General features: G+C 52.2%; 1 protein-coding gene across 2 annotated transcripts in view; it reads left to right on the top strand.

Moving 5' to 3' along the window:
- Positions 1 to 817: 817 nt before the first annotated feature.
- Positions 818 to 14674, top strand: part of CUEDC1 (CUE domain containing 1) — an 84004-nt gene continuing 70147 nt past the window's right edge. Inside the window, exon 1 of one of the 2 annotated variants that reach the window (XM_043583965.1) lies at positions 818 to 911. The gene's annotated coding sequence lies outside the window, so the exon portion shown is untranslated. The remainder of the gene's footprint in view (positions 912 to 14674) is intronic. The other variant, XM_043583964.1, reaches the window with a different exon arrangement.

The following is a 14674-nucleotide window of genomic DNA, read 5'->3' on the forward strand; positions in this document are numbered from 1 at the left end:
TCTGATCTCCCATTTATTGGACAAGTTCTTCTGTGGAAAATCTTCTCAGGGCTCAGAAGCCCTCAAAAGTGACCGGGGATGCTGGGAGATGGGGAGATGGCAGGAGGTATCTGATGATGTGATGTGATGGATAACAGCTTTGATCTCCTGACCCCCTCCTCACCATCTCCTCCGACCTCGGCATTTTGTTTCCTTCCCGGAGCCCTGGCTTCCCAGGGGCCACCCTTCCCCCACACCGCAGCTGTCCCAGGCCCAGATGTGCGTCGTCCACCCTCTGCACCCGCCCGGGCAGCTCTGCTCTTAGGTGGCCCTCCGAGCCACGCGCTCGGGTCCCCGCCCCACCCCGGCCCGTCTCCGGGAGCGCCTTCCCGGCGCCGGTCCCCGAGCAGGGAGGGGCAGGACGCCCCGCACCCCACTAGCCGGGGGAGACCGAGGCTCCTAGCTCACGCCCTCCGGCCCGCCGGTGGGGGCTCACGGCGGCTGGTGCGGGGGCGACGCAGGGGAGACCCCGCCAACCGTCCCCCGGGGCCCCCCAGCCCCGCGACTGTGCCGCTTCCCGCCCCCCCCCCCCCCATTCCGGCTTCCCTCCTCTCTCGGAGGGGGTCGGGCCTCCGAGCGGGTCTGGGGGCGCCGCGGCCTGGCCGGCGCCCCGCCCGCGGTCCCGCTCCTCCCCGCGCGGCCCCACTTGTGGCCCCGCCGGCGGCCGCGCAGGGACAGCTGCATTTCTCGCCGCCCGCCGCTAGGAAGCTGGCCTCGCCTCGCATTCTCCGCCTCCCGCGCCCCAGCCGCGCCGCCGCGCCGGGCCCGCCGCCGCCACCGCCGCCACCGCCGCCGGCGCGGGATCGCGGCCCCTCCCCCGCCCGCCGGCCCCTCGGGCCCGCGGGGCAGCGAACGCGCGTGGCGGCTGCTCGGTAAGACCCTCCCTTCGCTCCCCCGCGCGAGCCGGCTCCGGCCCGGCCCGGCGGCCCCACCTTCTCGGGCGCCGATCGCCGCGGCGCCGCCGGGAGGGCCGGGCCGGCGCGAGTTTGATTCCCGGCGCTGCCGCCGCGGCTTCCCGGGAGCCCGCGCCGCCCCAGCCGCGTGCGCCGGGTCGCGGCCCTCGCCTCCTCCCTGAGCCCCCTCCTCACCCAGGCCGTGGGCGCGCGAGGCGGGCGGGCACCGGGGGGCGGGGAGCGGGGCTCGGGGCTCGGGGCTCGAGGGGTGGTCGCGGGCGGGCGGGCGGGCGGCGCCGGGATGGGCTGCGAGGCCTCCCCGAGCCGGCGCCGCCCTGAGCCCCTGCCCCGGCCGCTCCCCCTTTTGTGTGGGCGCCCCTCGCAGCGCTGCCCGGGCCTGGGGGCGCTGGCTGGCGGGGGGCGCCTGCTGAGGGCAGAGCTCCTCCTAGGAGGAGGGGAGGCTGGCTTCCCGTCCCCGCCGATGTCACAGGTCGGCTCAGCCTTTTCTGGTCCCACCCGGTCCCCTGGGAGCTGCATCTCCCGGTGGCTCGCTAGGGAAAGTTCAGAACGCACTGTCCCCGCCCCTGCTCCCCCGCCCCTCCGGCTCGGTATGCCCCCGGCTCTAAGCTCCAGGGGGTTGGTGTTGGCGTTTATTCATTCTTTCCTCTTCAGTTTCTCCTTGCATTGTTGCCTTACACCTGGCACTGGCTTGGCCTTTTCTTTTCTCCTTAAAAGAAGTTTTGGCTGCAGGAAATTTTTGCTGAAATTAAATTCCTGGAGAGGGACTTGTTTTAGGGGAAAGGAGGTTTTAGATTTTCCTTTATTTTATTAAGGAAATAAAATGTGTGTGTGTGTGTGTGTGTGTGTGTGTGTGTACATTCACACACACACACACACACACACATATGTATGTATGTATTTTGGTGAGAGTGAGGGGAATGACTGGGAGTTTAGATGTAAGATGTCCTAGAGGTGGTACGGGATGCAAGGAGACCATCTCACTCCCCACCTGGCCCTGAGGCAGGAACACCACCCCACATGGGGAATAACCTTGCCTGTTGGTTATTCTGAGCATCCTGAGCCACCTGGTCCTGCAGAAAGGACTCAGGGAGATGTTCTGGGCCTCTCATGCTCTTTCTCTGGCAGGCATGCTCATCTTTACCGCCTGGTGGAGTTAGCCATGTATGCCTGAACAAGTGAGGGACACAGGGAATTCTCATGGAGGAGGTCACCTTACCATGAGATTTGGCCCCTTTGTAGCATCAAGTGTGAAACTGGCCCCTCTCTGTTGTCAGGGGTCGATGCCATTGGGACCTCTATTTTGAATGGAGGGTGGCATCTCTGGGATGGAGAGAGAAACCTGGCTCACGTCACCAGGAGGCTGAAGGGTGTGTGCAGGAGGGTTGGGTTTGAAATCCGCCTGTCCCCTTTCTGCTGCTGGAAGGAGCGGGAGACAAGGGAACAGGAGTGGTGCGTCAGGCCTGGGCACATCCTTAAACAGGAGAGAGACCTTGGATGACTAGGATGGCCCAGCAGTGGTAACATGACTAGGGGGGACTTGGGGCCAGAGGCTGGGGTCATGGGCCCCTTTGAGAATCTGGTGAAAGCCCCAGCTCCTGCTGTCTCCAAAGTGCACGTGTGCAGGGACACATTTTGTATACGCTATCACGATGTTACCATACCCTTTGGAACTGGAACCCCTTGGAAGACCCCTGATCTACAGTCTTGGTCCAGCAAAGTCCATTCAGAACAGTTCTCTCCTTTGTGGCCAGTCAGTGAATAATCCCAGTGTGCGAAGAGTAGACTTCTCAGGAGGTCGTTTCTCATGACCTTCTCATGCAACTTTGGGCGTGTGGCCACAGTGACCTGGAAACTCTGGACCAGAGTCCAGCTCCCTACAGTCAGCCAGAGGATGGGGGCAGATGGCTGGGGCAGGGGGCTTCTCCAGGGGCTGTCTGTGTGGCGAGAAGGCTCTAGGCGCTGCGTGGGGGCCACAGTTCTATCGGATTAGAGGCAAGTATAATTTCACTGGGTATGGAGCCAGGCGCTTTAAGAGCCCCAGCTTATTCTTGGGGAAGAGGGCTTCAGGTGGAAGGAGGAGCTTCAGTGGAGAGTGCAAGTGTGAAAAACACTGCCCCTCTTGAGGAGTTTTGGGGCACCGTTGTCCAAGGCCAGGATCCAGGTACTGTAGGTTCCTTTGGACTTTAAACGACAGTGGGGGGCCCAGAGGAGACAGATGTCACCGACCCCAGTGCACCCCAGGAGGTGTGGCCTGCCTTTGGTTTCTTAACCAAAGTGCCCTACTTTGGCTGCTCAGGTGTTCGTGGCACCTACGCTTGCTGTCGGATCTGGAAGGGCCTTTAGTAGGGGCTTCCATCTCTGACTTCTCTGCTTTGGTGTTGAGAAGCACTTCTGAGGCTCAAGTGCCCCGAGACAGTGGTAGCTCATGGGCATTTTGCTTTATTTAAGTAGCCAGCGCAGTGTTTGGGGTACAGCAGTACCCACACTTGTTCCCTCCTTCAGAGCTTCCTACATTTCCTCAGGAGTATTCTAAAGCCTTGGGGGCAGGAAGCTGGAGTCAGGCAGGGGTCACCTCTAACTATGCAAAATGGCCCAGAGGAGGAGATGCCTCCATTTCATTGAGCCACAGGAGGCCTTGGAGACGCCATAGTCCAAGTCCCCGAATTTGGGACTTGGAAGTTGTCTTGGTGAGATGTCAGGGTCCTGTGGCAGTGTCTAAAATTTCACATTCACTGCTGCTGCCCTGGATAGCACTGGCGAGTTGAGGATGCTGGTTGTGGTGGCTCACTCAGTGCTTCTCTGATCCCTGCCTTCAGCCTCCCAGTGAGCACGTCTGATCTGTCAGAGCAGTTATAGTGGGCTCGTAATAACGCGGCTATTACGCTTATTTTTAATTTTTGTTTTGTTTTTTTTTTTTTTAGAGAGTGCACATGAGTGGGGGAGGGACCGAGGAGCGGGGGAGACTCTCATGCAGGCTCCACGCTCAGTGCGGAGCCGGACACGGGGCTTGATCCCACGACTCAAGGATCATGACCTGAGCGGAAACCAAGAATCGGACGCTCAACTGACTGAGCCACCCACAGGGGCCTCTCTTATTATTTTTAAAACAGGTCATAAATGGCAAATGCTATAACAATGCCTGTAAACAGAAACTCCCTTGTAAAATGTGGCCTTTCCATTTCTGTTATGGTGGCACCAAGTGTCTCTGAGGAATGATTGGTGGGATAAAGAAGTTCCAGCTCCCTCTAACCTCCTTCCCCAGAGGCAGTTGGGGCCCTTTGGTGCCCTCCCCCCCACCCCCTAGCTCAGTGGTTTAGAGCGTAGGATCCGAAGTTAGAGTCCCAGCCCTCTCTCTTCCTCTCTGATTTTATAAGTGCCTCAGTCTCTCAGCTTTAGAAAGCGTGGAAGGAGAGCTAATGTGTATGCCAAAGAATAAATGTTCTTTAGTGTGGACGCTATTAGTACTATTATTTTTGTTAACTTTTTTTTTAATGTTTATTTATTTTTGAGAGAGGGTGTGCGGCAGTGGGGGAGGGGGAGAAGGAGAGGATCCCAAGGGGTCTCTACACTGACAGCAGCTACCCCACGTGGGGCTCGAACTCACAAACCACAAGATCATGACCTGAGCCAAAGTCCAATGCTCAACGGACTGAGCCACCCAAGTGCCCCTATTATTACTATTGTTATTTCTGCGCATGGGTGCTAATGTTCTGAGGCTCCTTGTTGTTAAGGAAAATCTTTGGTAAAGATTTTACAGTCTAAAGACTGTAGAGGTGGAAGCTGGCTTTAGGAGGAGTAGGATGAAGTGTGTTCAGGCTTTTAGATCATGAGCAAAGGGCTCTGCATGGTGGGGAGATGGGAGCCTGAAATGTCAAGGGTGATGATAGAGAAGCGTAGTTGGGTACAGAATGACTCAGCATCTGTAGCCCTGCGGTGGAACTGACTCTTCTCCCTTCTTTTTGGGTAAGAGAATAAGCTGATGAGAGTAGGGGAGTTGGGAAAGGGTCATAATAAAGTAGGAGAGTTGCATGACTTTTATGTTGATGCTAACATTGGTTCTGGAGAAAGGGAGTGTAGCGGGGGTGGGGGGCAGGCCCCCTATGCAGTCAAGAGTGAAAGCTGCAAGGTGGAGGGGGTTTCGGGAAGGAATAGATCTGCTGAATGATATAATTCCAGCACTCCCTGAGCACTTGCTATGGCTCAAGGCCTGTTCCAGGTGCTTCTCACGGATCAGCTCATTTAATTCTCACAAGACTCTATGAGATGTCAGATCTGTTTTTCAGTTAAGAAACAGAGACGTAAAGAGGTTAAATAACTTGCCCAAGATCACATGTCTAGAAGGTGGTAGAGCCAGGATTTGAATCCAAGAGGCCTGTCTCTGTAGAGCTTACATCCTTAAAGAAATTCTGGGCTAGGGGTGGAGAGAGGCGAGGATGGTGGGGCTGGGGCTAAAGGGCTTCGTGCTCTGCTGGAAGGGCAGCCCAGGCCACATTCAGACATCACCAGAAGGTGCCTGGAGTGTTCAGTCTGCCGAGAACCGCTGGCCAAGTGCCAGGCACTCTGCTGGGGCTGACCCCCCGTACAAAGGTCATTGAGGCCCCTGCCTGCAAGATGCCTGCAGTCTTGTAGGGGAGACAGGTTAGCCCAGAACTCCACGGCAAGCACTGCTGTGAGACAAAGCACTGCAGAGGGGACGCTCTACCGTCCAGAAGAGCTGGGGTGGGGAAGGCTGCCTGCAAGAGAGGGCACTTGAGCTGAGTGAGAGCAAAGGTGGCCGCTGTCTCCGGGACATCGCTCTCCCACTCTGTGAACTTTGATTAGAACCGAGGGTCAAATTTTCTGGATCCTGCAACACCCTGGCTGGGGTGAGGCAGGAACTGGGAAGTGCAGTTGGCTTCCTTGATGTCTTTGTGGTTTTTAAGAGTCACCTCCTGTAATGTTTGCAGTGAACTTGCTGAAGAAGAAATAGAAATCTTCTAAGAGTTACTGCCCAGAGGGGCACCTGGCTGGCTCAGTCGGTGGAGCATGCAACTCTTTTTTCTTTTTAAGTTTATTTAATGAGAAAGAGAGAGAGAGAGAGAGAGAGAGAGAGAGAGAGCGAGAGCGAGCAGGGGAGGGGGAGAGAGATAAAAGAGAGAGAGAGATTCCCAAGCAGGTTCTGCTTTGTCAGCACAATGCAAAGCCGGATGTGGGGCTCGAGCTCATGAACTGTGAGATCATGACCTGAGCAGGAATCAAGAGTTGGATGCTTAGCCCACCGAGCCACCCGGGTGCCGCTGGAGCATGCGACTTGTGATCTCAGGGTTGTAAGTTTGAGCCCCACGTTGGGTGTAGGGATTACTTTAAAAAAAAAAATAGAGTTACTGCTCAGAGCACAGTGATTCACTCCTGTCTCTCCGAACTTAGAAGCAGAACCAGAGGCAAATGAACGTAAGCTGCGGAGGAAGGACTCGAGTAAGGGATGAGGAAAACGTTCCTTGCAGATAGGATGTGAGATGTGAGAACAAGTGACTCATAGGAGCGGAGGGGAATGGCCTCCCCTGAAGGTCTTTAGAAATGGGAACGAGTTTCATTTGTCTTGGTGGTTTCAGAGATTTCATCTGGAGACAGGAAGATGAAGTAGAGGCCCCTAGAGGTCTGTGTCAGCTCAGCGATAGGAGGGTGAAAGGAGCTGGAATTTCTGAGCTAGAAGATGGCTCAAATCTGGCCTAGGTCCTTATTCTGCCATAACACGGAGCAGCTCATCCATTAGTCAGTGAGCCGGGACACGAAGCACATCTGCCCAACAGCTGGGGTCTTGCCCTGCGCTGATCCCAGTCAGAGGGGATGCTTACCGGGAGTGCCCACAGGGTGGGGTCCAAGCCTTGTGACGAGGCCTGCAGGAAACCCGCAAGGAGTTGACCTTTGGGCTGTTGGCACTAGAGAAAAGCATCAGCTGTGCTCAGATGCTTCTGAGGATGCCTGTTCCCTGCTGGAGCTACTGGGTCATCCAGGTCACCCTGCTGGCCTGGCACCCAGAAGAGCTTTGGGTGCACATTTGGCGCCTTTGGCGAACCTTGCCGAATGAAAAGTAAATAGCAGAAGTTATTAGTCTTTTGCCATACACCTGTTGGGCCAGCACCCTTGTCCTTGCACTTCTGTGTAGCATAGGCCGACAGTAGGATCATTGTCTAATCCCCCCAGGCGCAGAGAAAGGTGTCCCAAAGCGTGCTGGGGCGAGGGGAATTGACACAACACAGTTTAGGATCTTCCTCAAAACGTACAGTTCTTTGAAAGAACATCAAGGGCTGACGTTATGTTCATTTATAATGACCTGCTTTTTTCGTTTGTTTTGGGTTTGTCATTGTTCCTAGCACAAAAGTAAAGGCTGAATTTTCCAAATTGAGGAAAAGCATAAGGATATAGTGATCTAAACTGCATTCAGCAAGAGGGCCACAGAGATCTCTGAAGAGAAACAAGGCTTGCTCTCAGAAGGGAATCTGATTAAGAATGAGCCAACGGGCGCCCGGGTGGCTCAGTCGGTTAAGCGTCCAACTTCGGCTCAAGTCGTGATATCACGGTTTGTGAGTTCGAGCCCTGCATCGAGCCCTACACTGGCAGTGCAGAGCCTGCTTGGGATTCTCTCCCTCCCTCTCTCTCTCTGCCCCTCCATAACTTGTGCTCTCTCTGTCAAAATAAATAAATTTAAAAAAAAAATAAAGAATGAGCCAAATATGAACAGATGCGGAACAGTGGCTTTGAAATACTGGGTGGTGGGCTTCACTTGCTGGGATCAGTTTAAATGGACTCATGCAAATTAAAACAAAGCAGCAACAGAAATCACTGCCTCCTCCTCTAACCTTGTTGTCCCTTGTTTGTTAAGGAAGCAGTAGGTACTAGGGGGCCGTTCTCCAGAGCTCTGGTTTAGAGCTCTGTTGAGAAGATTTTCAGTGGTCATGTAGGGTGATCAGGCATAGGAAATGATTTCATTTTGTTCAGGTCTGAGATTAGTTTCGGTTTCAGGCTGTGCCAGGAGCTGAGAGAGCCAGGGAGCTCGGGCGAGCGGCGGGAGGGGTGAGCTGGGAGAGAGCCTCCCCGCTGGCCTCGTGTGGGCCCGTGGTAAGGTGGCCAGACAGGGAGCCCCTGGGTTGCGCAGGGAGAGGAAGAGGATGAATCAGAGATGGAGTCGGGCTAGGAAGCCGTGGAGGGTCTGTGTGTCTGGGGACTGGGATGCGCGATGAGGAAGGGAGCGTATGAAGATATCAACAGGAGTGTGTAGGACACAACGTTGCGCAGTTACCTGACTGCTGAGCCACCGGGCTGGGCGGTCACAGGGAAGCTGTGAAACACATTGCCTGCGTCAGGTGGGTTTTCCACGAGCAGGTGTAGACCTGAGAGGAGAGCAGGTGTAAGTATGCCACAAGGCCCACACACACCTTGGACTCACAGCCTTGAAACTAGCCCCCACTGTGCACATTTTCTTGCATTTGACTTTCGTTAAAAAAAAAAAAGAAAAAAGAAGAAGTCAAATTAAGGTTTGCGCACTGACAGTTGAGAATTAGCAGACCCTAGCAAGTTTGGGGTGTCCTGTAAGAACTTCAAGCTGTCATTTTTCCAGAGACGGTTTGGGGCCTGTCTGGTTGTTTTACAGGGTATCATTGTCCTGGAAAACCAGGAGTTCTCCTCCGCTGGTGGGATCTGGGGAAGGCACACACAGATGTTTCAGTCCATCTTAGCAGTCCCACCACATCATTGCATTTCTCCAAGTCATAAATTCATTTTATTTCTAAAAGAGAGAATCACTGGGGTGCCTGGCTGGCTCAGTCGGTAGAGCATGTGATTCTTGATCTTGGGGATGTGGGTTTGAGCCCCACATTGGGTATAATGATTACTTAAAAAAATAAAATCTTTAAAAAAAATTTTTAAAAAAAAAAAATTTTTTTTTTCAACGTTTATTTATTTTTGGGACAGAGAGAGACAGAGCATGAACGGGGGAGGGGTAGAGAGAGAGGGAGACACAGAATCGGAAATAGGCTCCAGGCTCCGAGCCGTCAGCCCAGAGCCTGACGCGGGGCTCGAACTCACAGACCGCGAGATCGTGACCTGGCTGAAGTCGGACGCTTAACCGACTGCGCCACCCAGGCGCCCCTTAAAAATTTTTTTAAATGTTTTATTTATTTTTGAGAGAGAGAGAGAGAGAGAGAGAGAGAGAGAGACAGAGCATGAGCGGGGGAGGGGCAGAGAGAGAGGGAGACACAGAATCTGAAGCAGGCTCCAGGCTCTGAGCTGTCAGCACAGAGCCTGAAGGCAGGGGCTTGAACTCACGGACCACAAGATCATGACCTGAGCCAAAGTCAGATGCCTAACCACCTGAGCCACCCAGGTGCCCCAAAACCTTTTTTTTTTAAGTTTATTTCTTTATTTTGAGAGAGATAGAGCGTGAGCAGGGGAGGAGCAGAAAGAGAGAGGTAGAAAGAGAGAATCCCAAGCAGCCTTCATGCTGTCATCACAGAGCTGAATGCGGGGCTCGAACTCATGAACCGTGAGATCATGACCTAAGCCGAGATCAAGAGTCGGATGCTTAACCGACTGAGCCACCCACACACCTCCCCCAAATAAAAATCTTTAAAAATAAAAAAATAAGAATTACTGAATTTCGTTTATTTATAAAGTTTATTTATTTATTTTGAGAGAGAGCAAGCAAGCAGAGGAGGGGCAGAGAGAATCCCAAGCAGGCTGTGCACTCTCAGCCCAGAGCCCCACGTGGGGCTCGAACCGGAAACCACAAGATCATGACCTCAGCTGAAACGAAGAGGCTTAACTGACTGAGCCACCCAGGTAGCCCTTGAGAATCACTGAATTTTATAGCCAGAAAGGATTTCGAAGCTCGCCCAGCCCGTTCCTGGAAGAATTTGTGATCCTGGGTTGTAAGGCAGCTCAGAAAGACCTATGGTATGTGGTTAAGAACATGAGTTTGAATGCCGCCTCTGCAGTCGCTGTTGGGTTTTTAGGGCAAGTTACTCAGTCTCTCAGAATCTTGGTTTCCTGACCCACACAATGAGGGTATCGCTGTTCCCTAATAACTGCTAATGAGAATCAAATACTTAACCGTTTTTTTAAATTTTTTTTTTAAAGTTTATTTTTATTTTTGAGAGAGAGAGAGAGAGAGAGCGCAAGTGGGGGGGAGGAGGAGCAGAGAGAGAGGGAGACAGAGGCTCTGCAGCAGGCTCTGCACTGACAGCAGAGGGTCTGATGCGGGGCTCAAACCCATGAACCGTGAGATGGTGGCCTGAGCCGAAGTCGAACGCTTAACGGACTGAGCCACCCAGGTACCCCGTGAATCAAATACTTACTGAGTCCTTAGCGCAAGGCTTAGCATATTTGCAAGTTAGCATATTTGCTAACACGTAAGCGTTAGCTGCTGTTGCTGGTGCCAGTTGTTGTTTGTATCATCATTTCGTGAAATGACGTGGTAGTTGGTGGTAGGGCCAGGGCTACATGTGAAACGCTTTTCATTGCTAGCTCTCCAGCATGGCCAGAAGGTGACTTCATCAGTCTTGATATACGACGTGAAGAGCATTCATGGAAGCGCATGTGTAGAAATCTTGTAACGAGCCTTCATAACAGAGCTAGAAGAGATGGGCTTAGTCCATTTATTAGATACAATTAAGAGTTTGGGCAGGAGCATATGCTTACCAAATAATTTGTTTCCACAAATATCATTTACTCGTGTTTGGAGGTTCCCTAAATGCCCGCTTGGTTACCTCTGCTGGAAAGGTTGGTGTGTTTTTTGATGTTTTTGTGGAAGAGTTCGTCTCAAACTGGAAACCTCCATTTCGATGAGTTGTGGCGGCAAGTGAGGCTTTGGGCGTAATGGAAATATTTCTGTAGCCTGGCTGCTATTTATCAAGGGTGAAGACAGTGCGTGTTTAAAAAAACTATGGGCTTGGCAGAAGTCCACACGGCTTAGGCCAGGCCTGCATAAATGTGCTCCCAAATGATTTGCACTGACCTTTTTTGCAAATCGCTGACAGCCTAGGAGCCTCCCGAGGGAGCCCTTTTAGTCTGAAACATTACTGAGGCCCGTACAAGCCTCCGCCGTGAGTGGTCTTTTGACACCTCTGATGGGGTGGCACCTTCTCCTAAGGCCGCTTTGGTGTGTTTTCTTGGAATATGAAAACAAATGGAAATTGATTTTGTTTGGCAAATCCTGCACCCTTCCCTTGAGATACTGCCACTCTCTGGGGGCTACGGAACTGAAATCTGTTTTTGATGCTGATCCATGGCACTTCTTAAATTTCTGTGCCTGAGGGAGGGAGCGTGTGAAAGTGTGAAGCTCATCAGCGTGTCATTTGGAGTCCAAGACCAGAGGTCCGGTCTCACCCCGGACCCACGAATGGACCGTGTCGTTCTGAGCAGATCACCTAACTTCTTGGTTTGTACTTTTTTTGAGGTTAAGCTATTGTTATACCCACAACAACAAATGCCAATTGAACACATCTGCTAAACAGAGCTGTTAATAATAATCCCTCCAGCGCAGGATCGTTGTGATGGTCCAGTAATAACAGCTAGCATTTATTCCATGCCTGTTGCCTGCCAGCCACCTTCTTAAGCACATTAATTTATTTACTCAGCCCTATACGAGTATGGTATTATCACCACTTTACTGAGGCACAGAGGGTTGAATCAACTCGCCCGAGATCCTTCAGCTAGTTAGTTGAGGAAGTGGGATGCGAACCCAGAAAGCCAGGCTGCTGAGTCTGTAGATGGTGTTTACAAGAGGGCTTTATTCTGTGGTAGCGTTGGACTTTTTATTCTTTCACTGCTCCTCTTCTTTTATTTGAGGAGCCGAGGGAGGGAGAAGCTGAGCCTGGAGGTAGATTAAGTGTACAGATCACAGTGTTGGAAAGAATGAGGGGACGGAGCATATGAGAGCTTTTTTTGGAGTTATAGGGAAACAGCTGCTTCTAAGTTTGGGACAGAGTTGAGGAGAGCCGCAGGGACAGAGAAGGACGTTTTCTGGGTGGATTTTTACTATCTGCCATGAGGGAGTGCACCGTCTACGGATTTAAGAGCCACGTGCCTCTTTCCCTTTCTATCACATTTTATCTGGAAGCCTGTCTTTAAATCCCAACTCAGCCCTCAGCTGTGACAGCTATAGAAACTTAGAAAACGAGCCAAGGGTAGTGAATTCTTGGGATGTGAAAGGAAAGGTGAAGCAAGGGCTTTTTAGTGAATTTCTTCCTCGTTACCAGATTTCTATCAAGGACTTATGGGGATGAGCCATAGAGTGGCTTGCGTTCAATGAAGAGAAGATTGGAAACTTGGGTGACTTCCTTTTTTCTCATGAATCGACTTAATAAGAGACTGAATCATCCTATTAGCTATCATCCTGGAAAAGAAAAAAGAAAGAAGAGGGCAAGAGAGTGGGATGGCATTTGACCAAAACCAGAAGCCTTCTGTGGCAGTCTCCCCAGACAGAGGCCAGGCGGACACGAGGGGCCTTGAGGTTCAAGCCAAGGCTGAGGTCCCTCCAGGGGCTCTGGGAAGAGCTCCCAGCTTCCTGTCACTGCCACCCTCAGCCCTTGCCATCCCTGTGAGGCTCTGGGGAATGAACAGGCCTTAAGGGGAAATGAATAGGGGGTGTAAGGGTCATTTTTAAATGACAAACCACTGGTGAAATTCACACAGCAGTGATCATTTTGAAGACATTAACATACAAATTCATTACATAAAACTAGACAATTCAAAAACAGCTTTTGACCTTCGGGGATGTGAATGGCTACTTCTGACCCCGTCCTGTGAAGGTGGCAGGGGCCCTCCCTGTGCTGATGGCCTGATGCCTTGGACCGTCTTTGGGGATCTCTCGGTCTCTTCCGGGACTCCAGGCAGGAGGCTTCCAGGTGTGAGCGCATCCTGCCTGCCCAGCCCCACCGGCAAGTTGCCCTGTTCTCTGAGTTTGCCAAGCGGCTGGGGAACACATCCTTTTCTGAGCCACTCTTTGTGACCTTTTTGTGGACCTTAATTTGGATTCTGAGCTGAGGCTGGGGTCGCCAGGGGAATGTGAAGTCTGCCCGGGAGAGGCAGTGGGGAGGGTTGCAAGGAAGCTCCTCACACCAGCCCCTGGAGTGTTAAAAGGGTGGTCGCGTTTTCAGACTCTCTCTGGCTTCATGGCACACATTTTCCAGAGTGTTGGCTTTTCTCAACAATGTCTCTCTGTCCCCATTTTGCCTCGTTTTCCTTCCTGCCCCAGCCATCAGCAGCCGCCACTGTTAACAGCTCCCATTCATAAGAGGACTTACTCTGTGTCAAGCATTTCACTTAGGTAATTCAATTTAGTCCTGTATCAGCCCTGTGAGCCCGGGCTGTTGTCTGTTTAGAAGTAGGAGCTACGACTAAGGACTAAGGTGTGAAGTAACTTGTCCAAATAATGCAGCCATTTACTAGGTAGGATGGTTTTTTGGTTTTAAACTTGTATTGTGAAATTTTTCTTTTCTTTCTTTTTTGTAATGTTTCTTTATTTTGAGAGAGAGGCAGGGGAGGGGCAGAGAGAGAGAGAGAGAGAGAGAGAGAGAGAGACAATCCCAAGCAGGCTCAGCTCTGTCAGTGTAGACCCCGACTCGGGGCTCGATCTCATGAACTGTGAGATCATGACCTGAACTGAAATCAAAAGTTGTATGCTCAACCCACTGAGCCACCCAGGCGCCCCTTATTGTGAAAATTTTCAAATATACACAGAAGTAGAGAGACCAGTATAGTACATTCGCATATCCTCATCATCAGACTTCTCCAAGCTTTATTTATGGAGAAGCACTGTCTCTGTGCTTCTGTGGGTTCAGCATACAGCAGATACCGCCGTGTGAATTAGAAGACAGGACCCTTTCTCGGGGGACCGAGCTTGGTAAGCAGAGCATAGGCTAGATTCCAGCCCCATTTGCCCCCTTGGATGGGCACCTTGTGAAGTGAACAGCTCACACAACTGTATATGGCAACCCTACCAGCTAACTTCTCGTCTAACTTTTGGCATAAAGAAAGGGGACAATAGCGAGATACCAGTTCTGGACAATGATTATTTCTCTGGTTGGTCCTCAACTATGTGGGGTCAGGAGAGAAAAGCGTAGTCATTGGAGACTTTTGGGGCTAAGAGAAATGAAGTGTGGGGGGGTGATTCCCAGAGGAGATCCTTCTGCTACAGAGGAGGGTGCGGGCAGAGGAGTTGTGTCTTCCGCTGCTCTTGCTTTCTACCAGCCACCTGCTCTCTTGGTGACTCCTCCCTGATGCCTTCTCTCTTATGTTCTGTGCCCAGGGCAGGGGAAGCACTTGTGTGTGGCCATGAGGCCAGTGGGAGGGGAGCTGGGAGGGAGCAGGGTGTGAAAACCTGCTGTGAACTCACTCTTGGCTGCCACCGTCCTGGAGTTGCTGGGACCAGCTGCCTTTCCCTCCTGGCAGCTTACCTTTTCTCAGAGCTCAGTGTAGCCAGGCGCTGGTTGGGGAGGGGGGGCGGTGGGATTGGGGGGGTGAGGGGGGAGCTGCTTTCACACCTGTGGAACTGTTCTTTTTTAAAAAAAAAGCCCCAGAGTGGGCATGTGGGTCACCAGATGAGGACCTTCTTGAGGGAGGGACTGGGTTTTTTTTTTTTTTTTTTTGGTGCAGTGCTTTTGGCTCTCCCCATTACAGCATTTGGCTCTGGTGCTCTAAAAAATATTTGTTAAGCAAATGAATGTTAAAATAAACAAATGTAG

The sequence above is a fragment of the Prionailurus bengalensis genome, chromosome E1, assembly GCF_016509475.1.
Source record: "Prionailurus bengalensis isolate Pbe53 chromosome E1, Fcat_Pben_1.1_paternal_pri, whole genome shotgun sequence".
Classification (NCBI taxonomy): Eukaryota; Metazoa; Chordata; class Mammalia; order Carnivora; family Felidae; genus Prionailurus; species Prionailurus bengalensis.